At 41.1% G+C, this 17,537-nt stretch overlaps 1 protein-coding gene across 7 annotated transcripts in view; it reads left to right on the forward strand.

Moving 5' to 3' along the window:
- ANKRD11 (ankyrin repeat domain 11) overlaps positions 1-17,537 on the forward strand; it is a 159,994-nt gene that overhangs the window by 11,291 nt on the left and 131,166 nt on the right. For all 7 annotated transcript variants that reach the window (XM_030023867.2, XM_030023868.2, XM_041125631.1 and 4 more), the window contains exon 2: positions 15,802-15,881. The gene's annotated coding sequence lies outside the window, so the exon portion shown is untranslated. The remainder of the gene's footprint in view (positions 1-15,801; positions 15,882-17,537) is intronic.

The raw sequence follows: 17,537 nt of genomic DNA on the forward strand, positions 1-17,537 counted from the left end.
TTTATTTTTGTAAACACATGTGTGAATGTAAACATTTTATCCAGAATGGCCTTGCAAATGTTCCTGCATTAACATATATTGTCATGGAGAATAATTTTCACTTAACTGTAATTTGCTTTATATTTTCCTCCCTGGTTGCCATAGAAACGCAGTCCGATGTGGCAGTGACTACTCACAGGAGCTAGGTTATGCATTGCCTTTATAATGGACCTCTGTTAATCATGCTGCAGTTTTCACTGAAGGAACCATGATTATTTGCAGGAGGCACTTTATTTACATAAACTGTAAGATGCCTATGGTACCTCAGCTTAATATTCAGAGTTATCAAGGGTGCTTTTCTGTTCTGCAGAAGTTTTGTTGTAAGAACTGTCTATGTATTATGATGATTGTGCAACTGATATATATTTACTTACATTTAATGTCAGTTAGACTTCATTTTCAATTTTCATTTCATTTGCTGTAATAGCCTAACTAGTAACACTCCTTCCTACGGTTCAGCTTAAGATCTTAGACGTTCAAAACACAGCAATGACACATTTGTTATCCTTATATGTGCATAAAAAGTTGACTTGCTTTTCATAATAATGTGTCTGTGTCTTTATGGTGGTGGTTGCAGCTGGGCAAACACCTTCTCTTCCACCCCAAGCCTGGCATCTAACAACAGTGAGCTTTGTCTAACAGAGTGATACCAAAGCACTTAATCATGCTTCCAGGAAGAAAAAGTTTCCTTTTGGCTAAGAGCAGGTAGAAAGGGGGTGAAGAGGGATTTTAGTCATATTTGTTGCCTGTCTGTGGATTTGGGGTCTATTTTGCACCTCTAGGTTTTGGCCGTCTTGTCCATGTCTGCCTCACGCCGTGGCTGCTGTTCTTCTGAACTGTGCCCACGTTTCCCTTTGATTTACTTCCACTCAGGAACCCCCAGGCTCAGAAAATGCAGATGTGAGCGTTATGTTATATATGTCCACTGCAGCTGGCGGTAGGAAGCTGATTTTGCAGCTGAAGATAGTGGGGCCATCCCAAGGCAGAGGTGATTTAGGGCTTTAGATATCACCCCTGTGTTACAGTACATGCCATAGTGTGGTGGTGGGCTTTGCCCTCATCTGAAGGGGGCTGGGGGCTGTAGTGGATCCTGTGAGCATGTAGAGTGGGTGCTTTCTTTTCTTTACTGTGACTTCAAGGGTAAAGTATAACATGATCTCCAGGAGTATCTGTGCTCAGATGCCTGGCACTTTAGGATGCGCTGAGAAAATAGAAGGATGCTGATCTCTGCCTTTGTCCATGGCTTGTTGAAACCTTGGAAGGACCTGCCTTCCAGCTACTGAGATAAGAGTCATGGTGGCATCGGTTCAAACTGAACTTGTCAATTAGCAAATGATTCATTTTTGCTTAATGGGATGAGCTAAAGGAAGGAAAATCAGCCACATGGGATTCTCTTTCGTCTGTGTACTTTCGTGGCAGAAACCTTAAATTGTAACTTAGAGATGTGAATTTCACTTGCCTCCTGAACCAGACTCCTCAAAGTGAATTTTTAGTTTGGTTTTAGATCTTGAAAGAAAATTTATATGTTGGCCCTTTCTTTCCTGCTCTTCGTGGTTAGATGCCGATTGTCGGTTACATAAGTCTGGGTTACTCCAGCACGTCGATGCTTTCAGATGCATATGGTCTCACAGTTATTTCTTGGTACTTTACAGAAAGAATTGAGTAACATTTTGTTCTGTAATGCAGTATTAAGAAACCAAGCATTTTTTTCCTGTAATGGCATATAAACAAGTAGTGATAACATCCTATTTAAAGCGCCTGGAGGAGGTAGGGCTACGGAGGGGAGGCAGGGCTGAATCAAGCTTTATTTTTCTTATACCTACACACCAAATTTTAGTACAGTTTTGCTTGCCTTCCATGAAAGCTGTGAGTTGTTATAAATGAACTATTTTTTGAGGTGTATAAGCACAGTGTGGTGTGTGTGCTGTGGGTATGGAGTAGCCTTGTTAATAGATGTTACTCACCTCTGTTCCCCTTTGTGTATTTCTGTGTCTTTCACTGCATGATGTTGGTGCTCTTTTGCTGTTTACAAGAGGCAGGTGTGATTCATAGTCAAAGGCCAATCTAATTTTAATAAAAGTCTGAAAAATGGCTTGGCTGTAGTCAGGGCTTTTGGGTCTTGTGTAGACTTTTTGCATTTTTCCTCTTTTTTTTTCCTACCTGTTGTCACATAAATGCTCAGAATTGACCATCAGTTTTTGTTCTTCAGTGACACGCTTGGGATACTTAAATGTACCTCCTCAAAGAGGGGAGGTAATACGTTCTGACAATGCCAGCATCTCTAAGATATCAGATGGGACAGTCAGACTTGCTGGCAATTTATGAAATAATGAACACTTACTCTCTGTAATTCACAGGTTTATCTGAATTTTATTCTATTTTTGCTTAACTTCAGCTACCTGAAAATTAAGTGTTCCACACCAAATACTTGATAATTTGGAAGTATTGTATTTGAGAGTTAAGTATTAAAATATGTAATAGCATAAGAAAATATTAGGAAGCAATTTTCTGAGCTAGTGTTGAGTGGGTATTTCCAATATCATAGGAACAGCCTAATATGGGAATGAAGGTAGAGGTGTACGATGGCTGTTTAGCCTGTGGTTCAAGTCCAGGGGATGTCATTATATTGATAGAGCATAGCTGGGCAGTCTGCTTAACTTGTTTAAAATGAACAACCAACCAAAAAACCCACATGACCCTGTAGTCTATATACAAATGGGTGTGTATGATGGCTAACTTGGAGACAGCTTACGTTTTTTGACTTCTTCCCAGGTCTGAGGCAGCTATCTCAGCAAACCTTTGAGGTGTTTTTTTTCCAAAGGTGCAGTCCTGAAGGGCTACTTGATGAATTGCAATGTGAGCACAGTTGTAGGTGTAAACTAATGCATGTGGTTACCTTTTGTGGACTCATTGAGTTGGCTCCTTTACCTGATAATTGGGTTAAACATTCATTTGTTAGCATGAGAAGAGCAGAGTGGCTTCAGTGGCAGGGAGAGTATTTGACTCTTTTGAAAGCTTCTCTTTGAGAATATCTTAAGGTTCACTTATTTGCACTTGGGTTTGGTCTGACAGCTAATAGTTACCTTATCAGAAGTCATGGAAAAGTGTTAATTGCAGATAAAAATTACAAAGCCAAACTGTTGTTCTGCTACCTCCTTTTCTTGGACACTTGGGTTGACTTTGAGCCACTTTGTATTCCATGTCGTGCCTTGAAGACAGCATTGAATTTAGCTCCATTAATTGTGCTAGAGATTTGGAAGGGAAGAGTGCTTTCTAACACAGCCTGGACATGGTGCTGTTACCAAGAAAATGGTGGAAATTGGGATGAGATGTGGGACCGTGGAGAGTTCAGAGGAGCTGCCTTGTGTGCAGTCGTGGGAAGAGGGATTTCTTCAGGGAGCGGGCAAATTGTTTCCTTCTGCTCTGAACAGCCTCTTAATGAACTGCCCTCTCCAGGGTGTAGAGAGATTAACCTCCCACTGCTAACTTCAACCTGGGAGACTTCCACCATACTGCTGCCTTCAAATGTTTGTATCTAAAAATACATTCATGCTGCTGCACAATGGACTCCAGGCATGTTAATCTTTTTCTTTTAAGAAGGAGACTTGCATTACTGGATGAACTACTGCGTGAATCTTATTTTTGCTGTGCAGTATTACCATTTTTCTTCTTCCAACTGAAAAATGTGGTGGAAATAATTGTTCTAGTTGGAATTCCCTCTCTGACAACAATAGCAGAAATGGGGTGGGGTTGTTTGAAAATGTTTAATGATGAAAAGTTTTGGAGGAGCAAGCTCTCCCAAGCTTCACAGGCTTCACCACGTGATTCCTCTTTACTGTTTAGTCTTCTGCAGAAATGGCAGTGTTCTTGCAACTGGCCGTTTGAATAGTTTTGACCACTTCTGTCTTGTCTGAGCACAACTGTTTAAGAATGCTGTATCTGTATTGGATCTTGTTTGCTCTACTATGTTCTCTCATTCAGCTGTGTTCATTTGGTTGTAATTTAACACTTCTTTTTCTTCGGATGAGGAAGCATGAAAGCCTACCAGGCTAACACCTATAAGCAGTACTTCGAGTTATTGCTACCTCTGTGTGTAATGATTCATCTTGGAGGCAGGCAGCTTGCTGCCCTCAATACCTCATTGTAGTTCCAGACAAATTCAGATGTTGTGCTTCAGCATTTCTGGCTTATGAAGTCTCAGTGGTGATGCTTCTGTTTATTGTAAGGCTTTGTTTCTAGGTAACTTTGGAGAATATTTGATGGTAGCAGTAGCACGAGGGCTAGTTTAGACACAGCGTGGATAGCTGTAGGTGAGTTTACTGCATTGTGTTGAACAACTTGGTAGCTGATGTTCTTGCAGCGAGTTATAACTTGAATTCTTGCTGTTTGTGCCACTGGGGAAGCTGCAGTGGGGCGTTTGAGGCCTGGGATATAAAATGACTTGCAGCAAACGTTGCATAAGTACGTGTAGCTTTGGTCTCGGCGCTTACTGTTTTCTGTGTGTTCCTAAGAGAAGTGCAGTTTTTACCTCTCAAGCTATTTAAGACTCAGAATATATTTTCTTCCTTTCATGTTTGGCTTACCTAGACTCATTTTCATACAGGAGCTCACCTGCTGCATGTGCTAGACTTTTATCTGCTACACCTGCACGTGTTTTCCCAAGACTTGCTGTTGATGCTAATCAGCAACAGGGCTCAGTCACAAGCTGCTTAGACAACCTAAACCATTTGTAAGGAAACTTTCTTGAAAATATGGATGGCATTAGAGGGACTCAGGCTTAAAATTAGAAACTGTTTATGATGCACAGTTGTAGTTGTTTACCTTGAAACCATAATTATCTTATTTCCTGAGTTAAAACCGTCATGTCAGCTTGCTGAAGCAAGATTCGATGACAAAGGAATTGTTTTTAGCCACCAGCAGAGCAAAGAACACTTCAAATGTGTGTCTAAATATGATTTTATAACCTAAAGTATAGCACACTCAGGATTTTAAATTGGCTGTGGAAGTTGCGTGGGCTTATGGGTAGGCCATTTGGCCGGGGATCAAGGGACTGGGTTTAATCCGAACTCTCTGTCCTTTTGTCCTCTGAGCGTTTTCCTTGCCACCCTCTGTGCTGTTTATTTGGACAATGATGTGTTTGAAGGAAGGGATATGCCCTTTCACTAGGTGTTTGTAGATTTTTCTCGGGGTGTGGTTTCATGGCACGGCCGGAGCTGGTTCATGGCCGCTGCTGGGGCGGGGGGATGTGTGAGGGTCACCCACCCTCCCTGGCCAGCGCTGCCTCTTCCCAGAGCCGATTCTGCCCCTTCTGAGGTGGGAGGACCAGTAGGCAGAGGAAGACGAGGAGGTTTTCTGCTGGGCTGGCATGTTAAGCTGATTGATGGACAAGCTCCAGAAGTGGCCCAAGGGAGAAGCAGGGGATCCAGCATCTCCTGTTACTTCACCCGCAGCCCTCCAGCCCCCCCTGAGGAGCTGAGGTACCACTAATGTACGCAGACAGACATTTGACTTCCTCATTCTATTATTTAGTAATGCTCTCTGGTGAGTCTCGTGGCTGAGGTGGCCTGTGCCCTCCTCTTACCCTGTTCCAGACCTGCTGTCTGTAGCTAAGTGAGACTGCAGCAGCCTGCTGCTTCATCGCCGTTACCTGGTGCTGCGTGGAGAATGGAAAATGGGAGGGGAGCAACTTCTTCAATGATGGCAACTGCTACTTAAACCTGTTCAGGGCTTATAATAGGAGGGGGGGGGGGAAATAATCAGTGGAAGCTGTAGGTGCTTTCAATTTATGTGGTAGTTTTAAAGCATCTCTTTTTGTTCTGACCTTAACTTGCCAGGACCTAGACAATAGGGGAGAGATGCCATGAGTAAATCAAGGAGGCGCTTCCATTACCATTTCTCCTTGCTATGTAATTTGAGGTGATTGTAAGGCACTCATCATAACTCTGGAAACTGAAGACTTGGGCACATTTTAACAGTTGCATTTTTCACATTGCTTTCTGAGGACCTCCTGGGTCATCAAGCCAGGTCTGCTGCTATGGCAGGTAACAGCGTTGTCAGCTAATCCTAGTGATGGCTGTATGTATCTGGTTGTGAGCCTTTGAGTGAGACCTGCATATTCTTAAGGAAAGAATCCGCATCTGAGTTGTTGAAGTGTCTGGTTGTAATGTTTTTGTGACTACGCAGAATTTTCTTGGCTGAGGATTGTATACTACTGCTTGGAGCAGTTATCATGCACTCTTTGGCTAAGTTTGCTCTGCTTTTTTCCTGTTTGAGAGGGACTATGTGTATGTTCTTGAAGGCTGAACGGTGAAGTCTTTGACTCCTCCTTGGCTGATTAGTGTGTTTTAAAACGGGATGCTTGCATCCTTTTCACAAATCAGCTTTCGGAAAGGAAATAGTTCAGTTATTAATAGTAACCTGTATCCAATTTGCCACTGAATTGCATGGTTGCAAATATCTGAGACTGTAAAGGTGACAAGTGTGTCTGTCTGTCATTCTTTTTTTTGTTCTGAAGAATGGTCTGTGTTTTCTCAATGTGTCAAAATTGAGCATGGAATAAGAAATTGCAGACTCATATTTTTAAATAAAGTGGTGCTCTTCCTAGCCTAGTAGCATCGTTCGCCCTCCTTCCTTTCCTTAGAAGAACTTACAAAGGGAATTTGAGTGGAATGGATGAGTAAAGGGCTCTCAGTAAAGTTACAGGGAAGGTATTCAGTCTGATGATGGGAAGTACGTCTTTGTCCCACTTCAGACTTGTATTTAGGAGGAATGAAAAGGAGAAGGTACCTGAAATATGACAGCAGCTGTGATCTAACTTTAAATTACTGGTTTAATTCCAGGGAACATGCTTCTTGTCTTCATTGGGTTGTTGAAGGCCAGCATCTTGGAGCTTAATTAGGACAAGTTGAAGATTCAAGATTTTTTAGCTTGGCTTCATTCTGTTCAGTATGGTGGGGTGTTTTGAGTTCTCAAAGATGGCAGTACTTCTGTCTGTCTTCAGAATTCACCTTTGAGTGTCCCTTTTGATGGTGTATCAGCATATTCTTTATCATGCATCTTTTAGATCTCAAATGGTAGAAATTCCCCTAGGTCACTGGGGGTTATTTTTGTTTTTAAGTGCAGGTGGTAAGTCTCTAGGATGGCTATGAGAAATGGAAGCTAGAAAACTGGCAGCTCAGTCTTTTGCCAGATGAATCTGTAGCTTTTGAATATACACTAAGTTTTCTAGTACTTGATTAATTTCTTTTAGTTTTCCCATAAGCCTTTCTAATTGTCAACGTCTGGGAATATTACAGCTCATGCTGTTGACTCCAGTAGTGCTAGTTTTCCTTTATTACTTCTTGTTGCTGTGCCCAAGAAGAGCATTTGTTGTCTTTGCCTCCTACCTTTTACTTGAACTTACTGTGTGGTGGTTTCTGTATTGACCTGAAAGTCTTTTCCTGGATAATGCTTTCTAAAATGTTTGATTTTCGGCTATGTGATGCCCTTCATTTTACATGTCTACAGGTATGCTGCTGTACTTAAGCTTTTAAAAAAGTGCTCTTTATACTGTCTTTGTATTAATTGGATTGGAAATTTACTGCTTTTCAGATGGGGCTCAGCAAATGTTTAGGATACGGAGGTTACAATTTCTTCTCATTTCATGTGAACTAAAAATAATCATGGAACAGTTCTGCTTTGAAAATCCACGCCATTGTGTGTCTTGTGTTTCTTCCAAATGGCTTAGGAATTAACAGCTTTCTATACACTAACATAAACAGCTTGAGGGTTCTGTACATCTTCTTGTTGAATTTTATGGCTGGATAGCTAACCAGTTCAGGTTATTTGAAAGCAGATATGATGCTGTTGCTCTGTGCTGGTTTTCTTGGAAACACGTTGCCACGTGCTTAATGTGTATATTTGTTTTTGCTGTGTACCAGTAATAACAACGTGTTCTTCCAAAACAAGACAGTGGATCTTTGCTTTGCACGTGCAGATCATTTAATAAAAAATTGAGTCTGATGATGCATCTTTTTGCTTTTTGGAAGAGATTCAGCCAGGCTGGAAAGACCCAGCAGTCTTAGGTAATCACATTTCATATTGGAGCTCTAAAAAAGAAAAATGGTAAGGGTCTGGAGGATTATTTGGAAGCATTGGGGCTGACAAACAAGGATGCCTGTAGCTCCCTGGGCTGCGGGCTGCCGAAGTGACAGTGGATAACCATTTTTGGGTTATAACAATTTTTTTTATTTCCATCTGTGACAGAGATGGCTACTTGATGTAAGTTAATGTTGTTGTAAAGCAAGTATTGCTAGTATAGTTAAGACTTCTTTATCCATTTGCTGATAAAAGTGCATAATTTTTAAGGTATTAACATTTTTAAAAACTAGGGGAGGTTTGGTTTTGGTTTTTTTTTTTTTTTTTTTTTTAACTTAAGTAGACTAAATCATAGCATGGAAAACAGTGTGTCCTCTAGACTGGCCAACAGTCTTGTCTCTGCTTGCCAGTACAGAAGGGCAAGCTGTAGCCTTGAGCTTCAGTCCAAGGTTGGTTAAGGAAATTGCAGAAGCTGTATTTTGACTTAATACTTTCCACTCAGCAGAGAAGCCACAGAAGGTGGTAAGGGTGAAAGAGGAGAGATGAGGGAACATGCTTGTGTATTTCCAGAACTCTTAATTGTGCACACAGAATTGAAAAATCTGGTTCAGTGGAAACTGTTCAGGCTTGCTTTGCTCTTCTGGCGCTTCATGCCAAGAAAAAACCGAGTGAGTTCAGTGATTTAAGCTTTCAGGTTGAGCTGGGAGCTGGGACTCTTCTGACAGCCCCAGTTTTTTTACCCTGCCAAGTACCTTTCAGGCTGCTTTCACGGATCTTTCCAGGAGAAATGATAGGTAATTTTAAAGGTTAGCAATTTCGAGATATTCATGAGGGTAGAGAACTTTACATGTCTGATATGAAGAAACCAGATAAACCAATAATAAAGATGGCATGTCCAGTAATTTCAGAGTTTATTGCTCAGCTGCCTGTTGTGTGTTTGCAGGGGTTAAACTCAGTGAAACATTAGGTTTCTGCTGATAATTTTTTAGTTTAATGCAATTCGAACATAAAAGTAGTTAAACATTTTTATTCTATCTTTTGACCTACTGAAATGAACTACATAATTTTTATTTGAACTTCTCAAGTATAATTCCTATAAAAGGAGATATGGAAATGTACCGTACACAAGCATCGTTTCCCATTCTCCTTGCAAGCATGATGTTCGGAGTGTTTATAAAGTAGGCAACAATAGTGTGCAGTAATTACTCAGGGTCAGCCAAGAATATTGGTGATGGAAGCTGAGTCCTATTGTTACATCAGTGTGTAAATACGGTGACTAGTGTCATTTAATGAACTGGAAAAAGCACAAATCTGGAGGAATACCTGAAACACATTGAAACTAGTCACTTGACATCACAGATCCTGGATTCTTTTCATTCACTGGAGGTCTCTAAACAGCTTAGTCGTTCCAGTTTCTTGTGGATTTTGTTGTCCATGTCAGACTTTCAATTAAAGCACTTAAAGGACAGTTTGGTTCCACAGGAACCACGTCTTTCCTTTCCTTCATGCTTGTTTTGGTGGGATAAATTGAGCCTTAGGCTCTTCAGCCCACATATAAGTATCTTGATCTGTGTTTTTGAGGACAGTATCAGGTTATTTTGTATTTTTATCAAGTGGCAAAGATGACAGGAGCTTTAAAAAATGTGGATCTCAGCATACATATTATCTGCAGGGCAAAATAAAGGAACTTTGAGACCAAGAATATATTACCTACTTAGTTTCTGAAAGCTATCAAATTAAATTTTACTTGATGCTACAGTTTTGTCACAATTGAACATACTGAAAGGGGTTTTTTCTTTTCTTTTTTTTTTTAAGCACTAGTGGAATTTTCTCTGCACTTTGGTTTTTCACTTCGGTAATTGGTACTGTATAAGCATGGTCGGCTATCATGATTGCTGCAGTAATATTTGCTTCTTTGTAAATTTTAGTGAAAGGCAGTTTCTGTAGTTTGCACCACTTCTGGAAATTTCTCCTTAAAGTGTAGGAGCAGCTGCACGCATGAGTGAGTGTGACTGGTCCCACTGAACATAAGTTTGCTCAGCATTCATGTATTTGGAGATGGTTGGTCTGTAAGCTACTGATAGGATGCAGGGCATTTCAGTTAAAGGCGTGTTATTTATCTCTAATTTCTGTGTGTTTCTTGGAAACAACTCGTTTCCCCCTCCCCTTCAGATCTCCAGTGCAATACCTCTTCTTTTTCTTCCTCTTTCTAAATAGTCCTGAGCTGTGTAGAGTAGTCTGGATGTGCATTTCCAGTCTCTTGAGTGAAACTGCCACAAATCTGATGATCTTTATTAGTTGTATGTCCCCTCGAGGCCAGAGGAAAGCTTTCACTGCTGTGGTGGGCAGGACTGTCCTTGGCTTTCAAGGGGGTGTGAGCAAAACCTACAGAAAGGAGCGGAGGCAGTAATTTCTGTACTGTTTCTTTATATGTGGCCCTTCAATTTCTTCCCCGAACTCCAGCACTTGTCATTTGGATTCTTAACTGACTTGGGTGCTGTAACCAGGCGGGGATAGAATCCCTGTTGTTGCAGAAGGTACTTAAAAATATTCCTGGAAGCCATGTAATTGGTAATAAGTACATGAGGTTTGTAGTGTTGTCTGCTTAGGGACCCCCCCCCACCCCCCCCCCCCCCCCCCCCCCCCCACCCCCCCCCCCCCCCCCCCCCCCCCCCCCCCCCCCCCCCCCCCCCCCCCCCCCCCAGTTTTCACAGATTCTGGAATTGTAATGTGATTTTACAGTTTCTGAGAATGAGTCTTTTTCATCATTTCAGCAGGGTGAAAGATCAGTGTCTGTATACAGGGTGCTGTGTAAAGCTGTGCAGGCAGTCTCACCGAGTTGTTCTGAGGATGCCTATGGAGTGCATTGGAAAACATTTCTAGATTTCCCCTCCCTCCGAATTTGTTGTATTCTTACCTCCTTGAATTCTGCATCTGAGGTAATGGAGCTTATCTGAAAGCGTAAGCTCATTGGTGTCTTGTGTGTTCCCCAGTGTATATTTTTACTGAAGCCCTCAGAGAGATGCCTCATTGAAATTCTGTCTCTTCCTGAAATTATTTCGAGGGAAGCAGATGAGTCCTGTGGAAAAAGGCTGTCCTACTCCCTAGAGGTTTTTTCTGTTCAGAAGTTGATCTCAACCAGAATCTAAATCTCATACTGATACCCTGTTATGCTTCTTAGTTCCGGATCACCATAAAATCTGAATTGATGCAAGTCTGTCTTTAAATCAAAATACAACTTTTTGCTTCAAAGAACCACTAATAAGAAAAAATGTACTTGCTTGTGGGGAGGTTGGCCTCTTGATTGCTTGAAGTGAGACTTCAGCTGATGGCTTCTTTCCTATGCACTGTAAAATGGAGATTTAAGTAGAACCCTTTCTGCATTCAGTTGATCAAATTTAGAAGTATCTGGATGTATAAAATTGTTGCATCTTGAACACATTTTTCATAGAGACACTTCTAAGTGTCGCTGCATCTGTACAGAACCGGTCCAGTTTCATTATTTCATGGCTGACATCAGTCTATGAAGCCACCTCCTGCCTCGCTACTGGAACCAGTTAGTGTTCCCCTGCCACATCTCAACTGCCTGCCCGAGCTGCTTTGATGTAAATAGTCTAGAGTTAAACTCAATGCAAATATACTGTTTTTTCCAGGTCACATCTTGTGATTGTAAAGCATTTTCCATCTTCAAGTACAGATTTCTGTAAAGTTACAAGATAGCCTTTGATTAAAGAAGTTTGAATTACTTAATTCCTGATTTTTTTCAATGAATGCTAGCAAAAGTATGCTAGCAAAATGCACCATGCGCTCTAAATCTGAAGTTTACTGATCTGTGTGGGAGTGCAGCAGGAGGAATCAATAAGTAATCAGTGGGGAACTGCTGAGGACTGTGTGTTAAAGAACAGAAGTTGGTGGGAGAACTTAGAGGTTGAAACACTTATTTTTTTTTTAATGGAACTGTCTGCTTACCCAGAGTTTCCAAATTGCTTCATGTTAATATAAAATAAAGCATCACAGGTCTTGAAAGACTTGAGCCTGCTTTAAACCAGAATCTGGTCACCTTGAACACTTAATTATTTGGTATTTATACTACCATTTCAATGCAAAGGAAAAATGAATATCTGCCATTTTGCATTGCAAAATGGTTTCTGTGTAGCTGCAGCTAGCTTGGCATGCATCTGAGTGTTGTCCAATGGTCAGCATTGTAAGTTCATAGAAGGGAAAACAAGGATAGTAATGTTAGTTTGTGAAGTGATACATTTTCATCAGACAAAAGCTAAGAAAATTGGATGGATAAATGTGTCTAATATTATAATTTCAGGCTTTTGGAAGTGAAGTTAGTTTTAAATTGAAATCTTGGATTCTGCACAACAGGCACATTGTGCAAGTGACCCAAATACATGTTACCAGTCTGGTTTTGCCCATGATCTGTGCATTGGGCATCTTCTGCTGAAGTATTTTCTGCACTTCATGAGTAATTTGATAACCATTTCATAAGAAAATGGTACACCGTTCGTTGTGAAATTTACTTGGCTCATATGTGTCCACTATTTTAGTGTTACAATACTTAATGTGTATTTTATGTGTGAGCTAAATAATGAATAAAATTGCTATATGTAGGCCAGGAAGTAGATATAAATAGGTCTGTAAAATTGTATATCAGTATGTCATGGGGCAGGATTTCTGTAGACTTTTATGATAATTTTGTTCAGAATTGGTCATAGTCACTATTGTCAGCAAGTAGCACTACTGACTTTCCAGATAATGTAATTGGAAGTTCAGCTTTTTTTTTCCCCAGTTAATCTTTTATCTCTGTTTAAGTGGATAGCTCTAATTAGAGTTGTGACTTTTATTGTGGAGGAGAAGAGTACAAAAGGGGTAAGGGAATCATGCTGCAGAAGATGCTGTGCAAGTATGGTCATCATACTCCATAGGACTGCAGTTCCTGATCAGGGGATCCTTTAGTGCCCCAGGACTCACTTGCCTTGGAAAAAACCATGAGGTAGCTGTATGTCTTTATCTCCCTTGCTCTTCTGAAAGAAAAAGGTCAGAAAACTTTCATTTGTTTCCCTTTCATTCATCTGGAAAAGTTTACCTGCTGCAGGATTTCCTTTTGAGTCAGGATGGTGCACCCTTACATATTCCTTTGGGGTTTTTGGTTTTATGTTGGCCTGCTCCTTTTCACTGTGGTTCCTGAGACTTTCCTTAGCTTAGTTGGTAGCAGCTCTACCCTGGATGCAGCTGTGTTGCTTATCTGGACATCTTCCCTTTGACTTTTCATCAGGGACTGGAAGTTTCTCAAAACAAACAAGGTTTTCCCAGGGTTCCCAATCTCCTCCACCTTGTATCTGTCCCAGGTAGCCTCGGGGTCTTTCCTGGATGGTTCTTTGAAGACCATCCCATTGGAAGGCAGGTGTCCAAATCCAGCTAAATCAGAGAAGCGGTTTGTAAGGTGGTAAGCAGCAATAAAGTATAAAATTGAACTGCATGTCATGATCTCTACATAGGCCAGTCTTGTTGACTGCTAAGTTGTGAAAACATTACAGGAAACTAAATCTGTTGCTCTTGGAAGAAGCATTGCACCCTGGAACATGGTAAAAGGGAGCTGAGCCTTGAAGTTGTGGAGGCAGAATTTGGGAGAATAATAATGGATTAAAACAAAGTAGTGGTTGGCTGCCCCAAAGGACCTCCACAGTAAAAGCATCAGTGTGAGAGGTTTTAGAAAAAGAACACAAGAAGCAGAGTGTAATTCGGAGGAGGACCAGTATGTGAAGGTTCTAGGAGTTAAGGTGGTTTGTATGAGTTGGGGAATCTTCACCACTTCATAAGGGGCAACTGGAAATGGAGCAAGCAAATAAAAGTGGTAGTTTTTCCGACAAGAACACATCTTGTACTTTTTAGTTCCCCACTTGTAACTTTATATATGTGAGTTTTTGAGTATAAAATTGTTTTTTAGAACTTTTCCTTTTAGAAGAAAATGTAATTTGGAAGAAATCCAAATTTTCCATTGTCAGCTGGAACAGGGGTTGGTCATTGTGTCCCTCGGTGTGGTTTAGAGAGTCTAGAGATCAGATGGGACGTGGGATTTTGAGTGGGGAGTTTGGCAGTGAGCAGCACTTGGAGTTGGCAATTAACCCTTTAACCTGTTTGTGCAGACCAGAATACCTTCAGTCGGACTGGGGAAAGCCCAGTGCCTGCGCTTCAGGTTACTGCTGCTTGCCCGGCACGGCTGAGCTTTAGCAGCTGTAGTCCGCAGTACACCATCAGCTTATTTCTTTTTACAAAGTTCCTTTATTTAGCCGCTTCTCTGTGGAAGTGTAGCAGAAGCTCAGCTATTGCTATTACGCATCTAACGCATGTTTTGAAGAAACTTTGCGGTTTTGCTTAGAGCATATGTTGACTCTTTCCATATTTACAGGTCCCTTAAAGGTGGAAGTAAGAACCTGCTAATGCTGAGCAGATATCAGGAGGTGTTGTGGTTCATCATGAACATAAAAAATCTGGGATAAGACAGTGTTTGACACGTGGCTATGCCCAAGCTCTCTGGTCTTCCACATTGCAAACTCTCAAACCTGCTTATTAGTAGTTCAGGCTTGCCCATGCTCATAGGACTCATACAGGCTCCTACCGAGCTGTGCTGTCCGAAACTTGTCCCCTCTGCAGTTGTGGAGCAGGCCAGATCACCTGCAAAACGATAGTGACTTCAGTGGAGATCTCACCTGGAACAGACTAGTTTGCTCTGGCTGGGAGAGAAATTTATTTCGGAGCAAACGCGCTTGTCAGGCGTGCAGGCAGAGCTGGGTGAGTCACGAGATAGGCTGGGTTTAGCTGCAGCCCTCAGGCTTGTCGGGCAAGTCGGGTTTCTGCCAGTGCTGACATGACAGTCACCTGTGACTGCTCAGCACCATGCAGCTGGGTGTTCCTCTGTCGTGAGAAGTGGTGAAGAGTTCAGGTACTGGGTTTTGGGGTCAGGATCGTCTGCCAACCCTTTCATGTACCACTTTAGTTGCCCAGTTAATGAATGTAATTTGCCTTTGCCTTGGGTGCTGAGAGCTCCTGCTGGTTCCTGCCCGGCGTCGGAAATTTCACTTTGGGAATCTGTAGCTGGAAAAATATCCTTGAAAGGTGCAGTGAGAGCTGTTTGAAAAATAAAGAAAAAGTTAGAGCTTTGTAATAAATTAACTGCTATTCAGAGCAAGGATCCAAAGGTATTCTTAAAAAGAAAGTGCTTGTGTCACAGGTAATTTGACGTAAGTCGTTCAAGAGAGTGAATTACGGGCACAGGGCACCTGGTAGCAAGCCGTGGGCAGTTCACTCTTTCCCTGCGTAGGCTGTTGGTTCATGAGTTGTTCACAGTTGGGGGGGGGCACATACCTTTTTTTGTAAATAAAATTACTGTAAAACCACACAGATGGTTACAGAAACATTGAGACAAGTAATTGTTTGTTTTTTTTTTTTTTAATCTATTATCAGAAGGTTATGGAACTTGGTTGATGCTCTGCTAAGCTTTCCACAATTTCTTTTATTCTTCTCTTTGTGTAGACTTGTTATCAGAAAGTTTATTTCTGGATCAGGCAAGGATTTGTATTTAGTAGCTTTCATGTACTCAAATATAGCATGCTCATTGTAAATAAAATTAAACTGTGTGTTATAATTTTCTAATGAACTAATTCCTGTGTTTTTCAGATTACACAGCGTTTTTGGGACACACCTCTGTTGGATTTTAATATATGTCCTGCTAACAACAGCTTTCAACTATGGAATCGGTAAATATTTACCTTGCTTCTGTCCAAATTTTCTGTTTTATTACCTAACAAGTGATTGTGTCCATGCTGATGTGTTTGGTTGTTTTGGGTTTGGTTGTGGTTTGGTTTTGTGGTTTTTTTTTTGTTTGTTTGTTTGTTTTTTTAATTTTTCTTTATTCTCTGAAATTTGAAGGTAAAAATTGCAAACTTCCATGGAATAACTTGAAGGTACTAACCAAGAATATCTTAGGAAATGTCTTTAGTTCTAAGATGCCCTTTCACTTTCGTATTGTTTCAAATGTAGCAAGTTTTTCCCTGACTTGAGTGAAAGCAAAAGTTAACTTTCCTATGGGGGCAGTTCCAGCATTGGTTTGTCCAGCAGACTGTGTAGCTTGTTGCTGCTGTAGACTGCTGAGTGTTAAATAGTCTTCTACCTCTAGTCTATCATGGTCCTCTTTCTTTCTCTTCACTTTCAAAATGTCTTTAAAAAAAACCCCACAACACAAAGTCTATTAAAAAGTGCCAGTTTTACAATGTTATGTCTCCTTGTGATTAGTATAATTGAAACAGATGGCACCTATGTTTCATTTTGGGCAGAGAAACCTCCCAATATGCTGAGACTACAGTTTGATTCAGTGTTAGGATTCAACTTTTTGGTAGCGTTAGCAGATGCAGAAATAATAGGCTATCTTAGAGTGGAATTTGAGGGGGGGGGGGGAGAGATTTTTCCCTCAGTATTTTGAGAGAGGATGAGGGAGGTCGGTGCTGTCCTCTGGAAAGCAAAATTATATAGATGTAGCTGGTAGGAAGGAGTTGTTCTTGCTGGTTTTTTTCCGCAGTACTGGCAGTTTGGTGTGTTGCAAGCTGAATAAAAGCTGTTGTTCACTGCTCTCAGTGAGCTCGGCTTTGCAGTGTGTGTCATGGCAGTGTTACGGAGGGGAAGCGGAGCGGTGCAGAGTTCAAGGTCATCCTCAGCATGCCCAGAAACGCTATGGAGAAGGCTCTCAGTGGATAACTTAGTGTGTTGCTTCTGCTGTGGGGCTTTGGGTACTTGGCTGACCTCTTGGTTTATGCTGCAATGGGATTATTGGTGTTGAAGTTGTCGTTATGATAAAGGCCATTATTGAAGGAGAGTTACTATATGTAGAAATACAGGTCTGCTCTATCAGGTGGCTTTGCAAGCTGGTAGGTTTCCTTTGTCCTGGACTTTGAGGAAAAAAAAAAACAAAAACCTTTGTATTTAGTTTGTCCATAATAATTCCAAGGTATTCAGAGGGAGGCAAGACGTTATTTCGGTTTCCCTTGGTGAATATTAATAGCAGTAGAAGGCTTTCACAGTGAAACAAAACAGACTAGGCATCAGTAACTCTCCCCTGCTGCAGCTAAGTAATTAAAGTGTATCAAGTGTGAGACCTTTTGCTGTAGTATGCAGTAACTCTTTCCTTAATGGGCGCTCTGCAGTTCCCTGAAAAACTGAGCTGAATCCTAACATCAATTATAAAACAGGTTGTTTACTACCTATTATGTTTCAGAGTTCAGTACGAAGATTTTTCATTCCGAGTTTTGAAGTAAATGGTGTTTTGCTTGTTTGCATTCAAAAAATACTTTTAAAAACAGGATAGTATTCATTACAGGACCTTTCACTTAAATGAAAACTTACTGAACATTCAAATGTAT

Source organism: Aquila chrysaetos, chromosome 9 (genome assembly GCF_900496995.4).
Source record: "Aquila chrysaetos chrysaetos chromosome 9, bAquChr1.4, whole genome shotgun sequence".
NCBI lineage: Eukaryota > Metazoa > Chordata > Aves > Accipitriformes > Accipitridae > Aquila > Aquila chrysaetos.